The sequence below is a fragment of the Phyllobates terribilis genome, unplaced genomic scaffold (assembly GCF_046119375.1).
Source record: "Phyllobates terribilis strain yellow unplaced genomic scaffold, ASM4611937v1 Scaffold_132__1_contigs__length_4960021, whole genome shotgun sequence".
Lineage (NCBI taxonomy): Eukaryota > Metazoa > Chordata > Amphibia > Anura > Dendrobatidae > Phyllobates > Phyllobates terribilis.
In genome coordinates, this window is record NW_027362892.1 from 3,464,533 (window position 1) to 3,474,112 (window position 9,580).

Below are 9,580 nucleotides of genomic sequence, written 5' to 3' on the forward strand. Positions count from 1 at the left end.
TCTTTGGTGTATGGCATTGTCTGCTAAGCAGTTGTCTTTAGTTTATGGCGTTGTCTGTTAAACAGTTGTCTTTGGTGTATGGCATTGTCTGTTAAGCAGTTGTGTTTGGTGTATGGCATTGTCTGTTAAGCAGTTGTCTTTGGTGTATGGCATTGTCTGTTAAGCAGTTGTCTTTGGTGTATGGCATTGTCTGTTAAGCAGTTGTCTTTGGTGTATGGCATTGCCTGTTAAGCAGTAATCTTTGGTGTATGGCATTGTCTGTTAAGCAGTTGTCTTTAGTTTATGGCGTTGTCTGTTAAGCAGTTGTCTTTGGTGTATGGCATTGTCTGTTAAGCAGTTGTCTTTAGTGTATGGCATTGTCTGTTAAGCAGTTGTATTTGGTGTATGGCATTGTCTGTTAAGCAGTTGTCTTTAGTTTATGGCGTTGTCTGTTAAGCAGTTGTCCTTGGTGTATGGCATTGTCTGTTAAGCAGTTGTCTTTGGTGTATGGCATTGTCTGTTAAGCAGTTGTCTTTGGTGTATGGCATTGTCTGTTAAGCAGTTGTCTTTGGTGTATGGCAGTGTCTGTTAAGCAGTTGTCTTTGGTGTATGGCATTGTCTGTTAAGCAGTTGTCTTTAGTTTATGGCGTTGTCTGTTAAGCAGTTGTCTTTGGTGTATGGCATTGTCTGTTAAGCAGTTGTCTTTGGTGTATGGCATTGTCTGTTAAGCAGTTGTCTTTGGTGTATGGCATTGTCTCTTAAGCAGTTGTCTTTGGTGTATGGCGTTGTCTGTTAAGCAGTTGTCTTTGGTGTATGGCATTGTCTGTTAAGCAGTTGTCTTTGGTGTATGGCATTGTCTGTTAAGCAGTTGTCTTTGGTGTATGGCATTGTCTGTTAAGCAGTTGTCTTTGGTGTATGGCATTGTCTGTTAAGCAGTTGTCTTTGGTGTATGGCATTGTCTGTTAAGCAGTTGTCTTTGGTGTATGGCAGTGTCTGTTAAGCAGTTGTCTTTAGTTTATGGCGTTGTCTGTTAAGCAGTTGTCTTTGGTGTATGGCATTGCCTGTTAAGCAGTTGTCTTTGGTGTATGGCATTGTCTGTTAAGCAGTTGTCTTTAGTTTATGGCGTTGTCTGTTAAGCAGTTGTCTTTGGTGTATGGCATTGCCTGTTAAGCAGTTGTGTTTGGTGTATGGCATTGTCTGCTAAGCAGTTGTCTTTAGTTTATGGCGTTGTCTGTTAAGCAGTTGTCTTTGGTGTATGGCATTGTCTGTTAAGCAGTTAGTTGTCTTTGGTGTATGGCATTGTCTGTTAAGCAGTTGTCTTTGGTGTATGGCATTACCTGTTAAGCAGTTTTCTTTGGTGTCTGGCATTGCCTGTTAAGCAGTTGTCTTTGGTGTATGGCATTGTCTGTTAAGCAGTTGTCTTTTGTGTATGGCATTGTCTGTTAAGCAGTTGTATTTGGTGTATGGCATTGTCTGTTAAGCAGTTGTCTTTGGTGTATGGCATTGTCTGTTAAGCAGTTGTCTTTGGTGTATGGCGTTGTCTGTTAAGCAGTTGTCTTTGGTGTATGGCATTGTCTGCTAAGCAGTTGTCTTTAGTTTATGGCGTTGTCTGTTAAGCAGTTGTCTTTAGTTTATGGCGTTGTCTGTTAAGCAGTTGTCTTTGGTGTATAGCATTGTCTGTTAAGCAGTTGTCTTCGGTGTATGGCATTGTCTGTTAAGCAGTTGTCTTTGGTGTATGGCATTGTCTGTTAAGCAGTTGTCTTTGGTGTATGGCATTGCCTGTTAAGCAGTTGTCTTTGGTGTATGGCGTTGTCTGCTAAGCAGTTGTCTTTGGTGTATGGCGCTGCCTGTTAAGCAGTTGTCTTTAGTTTTTGGCATTGCCTGTTAAGCAGTTGTCTTTGGGGTATGGCATTGCCTGTTAAGCAGTTGTCTTTGGTGTATGGCGTTGTCTGCTAAGCAGTTGTCTTTAGTTTATGGCGTTGCCTGTTAAGCAGTTGTCTTTGGTGTATGGCATTGCCTGTTAAGCAGTTGTATTTGGTGTATGGCATTGTCTGTTAAGCAGTTGTCTTTGGTGTATGGCATTGTCTGTTAAGCAGTTGTCTTTGGTGTATGGCATTGCCTGTTAAGCAGTTGTCTTTAGTTTTTGGCATTGTCTGCTAAGCAGTTGTCTTTAGTTTATGGCGTTGCCTGTTAAGCAGTTGTCTTTGGTGTATGGCGTTGTCTGCTAAGCAGTTGTCTTTAGTTTATGGCGTTGCCTGTTAAGCAGTTGTCTTTGGTGTATGGCATTGCCTGTTAAGCAGTTGTATTTGGTGTATGGCATTGTCTGTTAAGCAGTTGTCTTTGGTGTATGGCGTTGTCTGTTAAGCAGTTGTCTTTGGTGTATGGCATTGCCTGTTAAGCAGTTGTCTTTAGTTTATGGCATTGTCTGTTAAGCAGTTGTCTTTGGTGTATGCATTGCTTGTTAAGCAGTTGTCTTTGGTGTATGGCAGTGTCTGTTAAGCAGTTGTCTTTGGTGTATGGCATTGCCTGTTAAGCAGTTGTCTTTGGTGTATGTCATTGTCTGCTAAGCAGTTGTCTTTAGTTTATGGCGTTGTCTGTTAAGCAGTTGTCTTTGGTGTATGGCATTGTCTGTTAAGCAGTTGGCTTTGGTGTATGGCATTGCCTGTTAAGCAGTAATCTTTGGTGTATGGCATTGTCTGTTAAGCAGTTGTCTTTAGTTTATGGCGTTGTCTGTTAAGCAGTTGTCTTTGGTGTATGGCATTGTCTGTTAAGCAGTTGTCTTTAGTTTATGGCGTTGTCTGTTAAGCAGTTGTCTTTGGTGTATGGCATTGTCTGTTAAGCAGTTGTCTTTGGTGTATGGCATTGTCTGTTAAGCAGTTGTATTTTGTGTATGGCATTGTCTGTTAAGCAGTTGTCTTTAGTTTATGGCGTTGTCTGTTAAGCAGTTGTCTTTGGTGTATGGCATTGTCTGTTAAGCAGTTGTCTTTGGTGTATGGCATTGTCTGTTAAGCAGTTGTCTTTGGTGTATGGCATTGTCTGTTAAGCAGTTGTCTTTGGTGTATGGCATTGTCTGTTAAGCAGTTGTCTTTAGTGTATGGCATTGTCTGTTAAGCAGTTGTCTTTGGTGTATGGCATTGTCTGTTAAGCAGTTGTATTTGGTGTATGGCATTGTCTGTTAAGCAGTTGTCTTTAGTTTATGGCGTTGTCTGTTAAGCAGTTGTCTTTGGTGTATGGCATTGTCTGTTAAGCAGTTGTCTTTGGTGTATGGCATTGTCTGTTAAGCAGTTGTATTTGGTGTATGGCATTGTCTGTTAAGCAGTTGTCTTTAGTTTATGGCGTTGTCTGTTAAGCAGTTGTCTTTGGTGTATGGCATTGTCTGTTAAGCAGTTGTCTTTAGTGTATGGCATTGTCTGTTAAGCAGTTGTATTTGGTGTATGGCATTGACTGTTAAGCAGTTGTCTTTGATGTATGGCAGTGTCTGTTAAGCAGTTGTCTTTGGTGTATGGCAGTGTCTGTTAAGCAGTTGTCTTTGGTGTATGGCATTGTCTGTTAAGCAGTTGTCTTTGGTGTATGGCATTGTCTGTTAAGCAGTTGTCTTTGGTGTATGGCAGTGTCTGTTAAGCAGTTGTCTTTGGTGTATGGCAGTGTCTGTTAAGCAGTTGTCTTTGGTGTATGGCAGTGTCTGTTAAGCAGTTGTCTTTGGTGTATGGCATTGTCTGTTAAGCAGTTGTCTTTGGTGTATGGCATTGTCTGTTAAGCAGTTGTCTTTAGTTTATGGCATTGTCTGTTAAGCAGTTGTCTTTGGTGTATGGCATTGTCTGCTAAGCAGTTGTCTTTAGTTTATGGCGTTGTCTGTTAAGCAGTTGTCTTTGGTGTATGGCATTGTCTGTTAAGCAGTTGTCTTTGGTGTATGGCATTGTCTGTTAAGCAGTTGTCTTTGGTGTATGGCATTGTCTGTTAAGCAGTTGTCTTTGGTGTATGGCATTACCTGTTAAGCAGTTGTCTTTGGTGTATGGCATTGCCTGTTAAGCAGTTGTCTTTGGTGTATGGCATTGTCTGTTAAGCAGTTGTCTTTGGTGTATGGCATTACCTGTTAAGCAGTTGTCTTTGGTGTATGGCATTGCCTGTTAAGCAGTTGTCTTTGGTGTATGGCAGTGTCTGTTAAGCAGTTGTATTTGGTGTATGGCATTGTCTGTTAAGCAATTGTCTTTGGTGTATGGCATTGTCTGTTAAGCAGTTGTCTTTGGTGTATGGCGTTGTCTGTTAAGCAGTTGTCTTTGGTGTATGGCGTTGTCTGTTAAGCAGTTGTCTTTGGTGTATGGCATTGTGTGCTAAGCAGTTGTCTTTAGTTTATGGCGTTGTCTGTTAAGCAGTTGTCTTTAGTTTATGGCGTTGTCTGTTAAGCAGTTGTCTTTGGTTTATGGCATTGTCTGTTAAGCAGTTGTCTTTGGTGCATGGCATTGTCTGTTAAGCAGTTGTCTTTGGTGTATGGCATTGTCTGCTAAGCAGTTGTCTTTGGTGTATGGCGTTGCCTGTTAAGCAGTTGTCTTTAGTTTTTGGCATTGCCTGTTAAGCAGTTGTCTTTGGTGTATGGCATTGTCTGTTAAGCAGTTGTCTTTGGTGTATGGCATTGTCTGTTAAGCAGTTGTCTTTGGTGTATGGCGTTGTCTGCTAAGCAGTTGTCTTTAGTTTATGGCGTTGCGTGTTAAGCAGTTGTCTTTGGTGTATGGCATTGCCTGTTAAGCAGTTGTCTTTGGTGTATGGCATTGCCTGTTAAGCAGTTGTCTTTGGTGTATGGCGTTGCCTGTTAAGCAGTTGTCTTTAGTTTTTGGCATTGCCTGTTAAGCAGTTGTCTTTGGGGTATGGCATTGCCTGTTAAGCAGTTGTCTTTGGTGTATGGCGTTGTCTGCTAAGCAGTTGTCTTTAGTTTATGGCGTTGCCTGTTAAGCAGTTGTCTTTGGTGTATGGCATTGCCTGTTAAGCAGTTGTCTTTGGTGTATGGCATTGTCTGTTAAGCAGTTGTCTTTGGTGTATGGCATTGCCTGTTAAGCAGTTATCTTTAGTTTTTGGCATTGTCTGCTAAGCAGTTGTCTTTAGTTTATGGCGTTGCCTGATAAGCAGTTGTCTTTGGTGTATGGCATTGCCTGTTAAGCAGTTGTCTTTAGTTTATGGCATTGTCTGTTAAGCAGTTGTCTTTGGTGTATGGCATTGCTTGTTAAGCAGTTGTCTTTGGTGTATGGCATTGCCTGTTAAGCAGTTGTCTTTGGTGTATGTCATTGTCTGCTAAGCAGTTGTCTTTAGTTTATGGCGTTGTCTGTTAAGCAGTTGTCTTTGGTGTATGGCGTTGTCTGTTAAGCAGTTGTCTTTGGTGTATGGCATTGTCTGTTAAGCAGTTGTCTTTGGTGTATGGCATTGTCTGTTAAGCAGTTGTCTTTGGTGTATGGCATTGTCTGTTAAGCAGTTGTCTTTGGTGTATGGCATTGCCTGTTAAGCAGTTGTCTTTGGTGTATGGCATTGTCTGTTAAGCAGTTGTATTTGGTGCATGGCATTGTCTGTTAAGCAGTTGTCTTTTGTGCATGGCATTGCCTGTTAAGCAGTTGTCTATAGTGTATGGCACTGCCTGTTAAGCAGTTGTCTTTGGTGTATGGCAGTGTCTGTTAAGCAGTTGTCTTTGGTGTATGGCATTGCCTGTTAAGCAGTTGTCTTTGGTGTATGGCATTGTCTGTTAAGCAGTTGTCTTTGGTGTATGGCATTGTCTGCTAAGCAGTTGTCTTTAGTTTATGGTGTTGCCTGTTAAGCAGTTGTCTTTGGTGTATGGCATTGCCTGTTAAGCAGTTGTCTTTGGTGTATGGCATTGTCTGTTAAGCAGTTGTCTTTGGTGTATGGCATTGCCTGTTAAGCAGTTGTCTTTGGTGTATGGCATTGTCTGTTAAACAGTTGTATTTGGTGTATGGCATTGTCTGTTAAGCAGTTGTCTTTGGTGTATGGCATTGCCTGTTAAGCAGTTGTCTTTGGTGTATGGCAGTGTCTGTTAAGCAGTTGTCTTTGGTGTATGATATTGCCTGTTAAGCAGTTGTCTTTGGTGTATGGCATTGCCTGTTAAGCAGTTGTCTTTGGTGTATGGCATTGCCTGTCAAGCAGTTGTCTTTAGTTTTTGGCATTGTCTGCTAAGCAGTTGTCTTTAGTTTATGGCGTTGCCTGTTAAGCAGTTGTCTTTGGTGTATGGCATTGCCTGTTAAGCAGTTGTCTTTGGTGTATGGCATTGTCTGTTAAGCAGTTGTCTTTGGTGTATGGCATTGCCTGTTAAGCAGTTGTCTTTAGTGTATGCCATTGTCTGTTAAGCAGTTGTATTTGGTGTATGGCATTGTCTGTTAAGCAGTTGTCTTTGGTGTATGGCATTGCCTGTTAAGCAGTAATCTTTGGTGTACGGTAGTGTCTGTTAAGTAGTTGTCTTTGGTGCATGGCATTGTCTGTTAAGCAGTTGTCTTTTCTGTATGGCATTGCCTGTTAAGCAGTTGTCTATAGTGTATGGCATTGTCTGTTAAGCAGTTGTCTTTGGTGTATGGCATTGTCTGTTAAGCAGTTGTCTTTGGTGTATGGCATTGTCTGTTAAGCAGTTGTCTTTGGTGTATGGCATTGCCTGTTAAGCAGTTGTCTTTGGTGTATGGCAGTGTCTGTTAAGCAGTTGTCTTTGGTGTATGGCATTGTCTGTTAAGCAGTTGTCTTTGGTGTATGGCATTGTCTGTTAAGCAGTTGTCTTTGGTGTATGGCATTGTCTGTTAAGCAGTTGTCTTTGGTGTATGGCATTGTCTGTTAAGCAGTTGTCTTTGGTGTATGGCATTGCCTGTTAAGCAGTAATCTTTGGTGTATGGCAGTGTCTGTTAAGCAGTTGTCTTTGGTGTACAGCATTGTCTGTTAAGCAGTTGTCTTTAGTGTATGGCATTGTCTGTTAAGCAGTTGTCTTTTGTGTATGGCATTGCCTGTTAAGCAGTTGTCTATAGTGTATGGCATTGCCTGTTAAGCAGTTGTCTTTGGTGTATGGCAGTGTCTGTTAAGCAGTTGTCTTTGGTGTATGGCATTGCCTGTTAAGCAGTTGTCTTTGGTGTATGGCATTGTCTGTTAAGCAGTTGTCTTCGGTGTATGGCATTGTCTGTTAAGCAGTTGTCTTTGGTGTATGGCATTGCCTGTTAAGCAGTTGTCTTTAGTTTTTGGCATTGTCTGCTAAGCAGTTGTCTTTAGTTTATGGCGTTGCCTGTTAAGCAGTTGTCTTTGGTGTATTTCAGTGTCTGTTAAGCAGTTGTCTTTGGTGTATGGCATTGTCTGTTAAGCAGTTGTCGTTGGTGTATGGCATTGCCTGTTAAGCAGTTGTCTTTAGTTTATGGCATTGACTGTTAAGCAGTTGTCTTTGGTGTATGGCATTGCCTGTTAAGCAGTTGTCTTTGGTGTATGGCATTGCCTGTTGAGCAGTTGTCTTCAGTGTATGGCATTGTCTGTTAAGCAGTTGTCTTTGGTGTATGGCATTGCCTGTTAAGCAGTTGTCTTTGGTGTATGTCATTGTCTGCTAAGCAGTTGTCTTTAGTTTATGGCGTTGTCTGTTAAGCAGTTGTCTTTGGTGTATGGCGTTGTCTGTTAAGCAGTTGTCTTTGGTGTATGGCATTGCCTGTTAAGCAGTTGTCTTTGGTGTATGGCATTGCCTGTTAAGCAGTTGTCTTTGGTGTATGGCATTGTCTGTTAAGCAGTTGTCTTTGGTGTATGGCATTGTCTGTTAAGCAGTTGTCTTTGGTGTATGGCATTGTCTGTTAAGCAGTTGTCTTTGGTGTATGGCATTGCCTGTTAAGCAGTTGTCTTTGGTGTATGGCATTGCCTGTTAAGCAGTTGTCTTTAGTGTATGGCATTGTCTGTTAAGCAGTTGTATTTGGTGTATGGCATTGTCTGTTAAGCAGTTGTCTTTGGTGTATGGCATTGCCTGTTAAGCAGTTGTCTTTAGTGTATGGCATTGTCTGTTAAGCAGTTGTATTTGGTGTATGGCATTGTCTGTTAAGCAGTTGTCTTTGGTGTATGGCAGTGTCTGTTAAGCAGTTGTATTTTCTGCATGGCATTGTCTGTTAAGCAGTTGTCTTTTGTGTATGGCATTGACTGTTAAGCAGTTGTCTATAGTGTATGGCATTGCCTGTTAAGCAGTTGTCTTTGGTGTATGGCAGTATCTGTTAAGCAGATGTCTTTGGTGTATGGCAGTGTCTGTTAAGCAGTTGTCTTTGGTGTATGGCATTGCCTGTTAAGCAGTAATCTTTGGTGTATGGCAGTGTCTGTTAAGCAGTTGTCTTTGGTGTATGGCATTGTCTGTTAAGCAGTTGTCATTGGTGTATGGCAGTGTCTGTTAAGCAGTTGTCTTTCGTGTATGGCATTGTCTGTTAAGCAGTTGTCTTTGGTGTATGGCATTGCCTATTAAGCAGTTGTCTTTCGTGTATGGCATTGCCTGTTAAGCAGTTGTCTTTGGTGTATGGCATTGTCTGCTAAGCAGTTGTCTTTAGTTTATGGCGTTGTCTGTTAAGCAGTTGTCTTTGGTGTATTTCAGTGTCTGTTAAGCAGTTGTCTTTGGTGTATGACATTGTCTGTTAAACAGTTGTCTTTGGTGTATGGCATTGCCTGTTAAGCAGTTGTCTTTAGTTTATGGCATTGTCTGTTAAGCAGTTGTCTTTGGTGTATGGCATTGCCTGTTAAGCAGTTGTCTTTGGTGTATGGCATTGCCTGTTGAGCAGTTGTCTTTGGTGTATGGCATTGCCTGTTAAGCAGTTGTCTTTAGTGTATGTCATTGCCTGTTAAGCAGTTGTCTTTGGTGGATGGCATGGCCTGTTAAGCAGTTGTCTTTGGTGTATGTCATTGTCTGCTAAGCAGTTGTCTTTAGTTTATGGCGTTGTCTGTTAAGCAGTTGTCTTTGGTGTATGGCGTTGTCTGTTAAGCAGTTGTCTTTGGTGTATGGCATTGCCCGTTAAGCAGTTGTCTTTGGTGTATGGTAGTGTCTGTTAAGCAGTTGTCTTTGGTGTATGGTAGTGTCTGTTAAGCAGTTGTCTTTGGTGTATGGCAGTGTCTGTTAAGCAGTTGTCTTTGGTGTATGGCATTGACTGTTAAGCAGTCATCTTTGGTGTACAGTAGTGTCTGTTAAGCAGTTGTCTTTGGTGTATGCCATTGTCTGTTAAGCAGTTGTCTTTGGTGTATGGCATTGCCTGTTAAGCAGTTGTCTTTAGTGTATGGCATTGCCCGTTAAGCAGTTGTCTTTGGTGTATGGTAGTGTCTGTTAAGCAGTTGTCTTTGGTGTATGGCAGTGTCTGTTAAGCAGTTGTCTTTGGTGTATGGCATTGCCTGTTAAGCAGTAATCTTTGGTGTATGGCAGTGTCTGTTAAGCAGTTGTCTTTGGTGTATGGCATTGTCTGTTAAGCAGTTGTCTTTGGTGTATGGCAGTGTCTGTTAAGCAGTTGTCTTTGGTGTATGGCATTGCCCGTTAAGCAGTTGTCTTTGGTGTATGGCAGTGTCTGTGAAGCAGTTGTCTTTGGTGTATGGCAGTGTCTGTTAAGCAGTTGTCTTTGGTGTATGGCATTGCCTG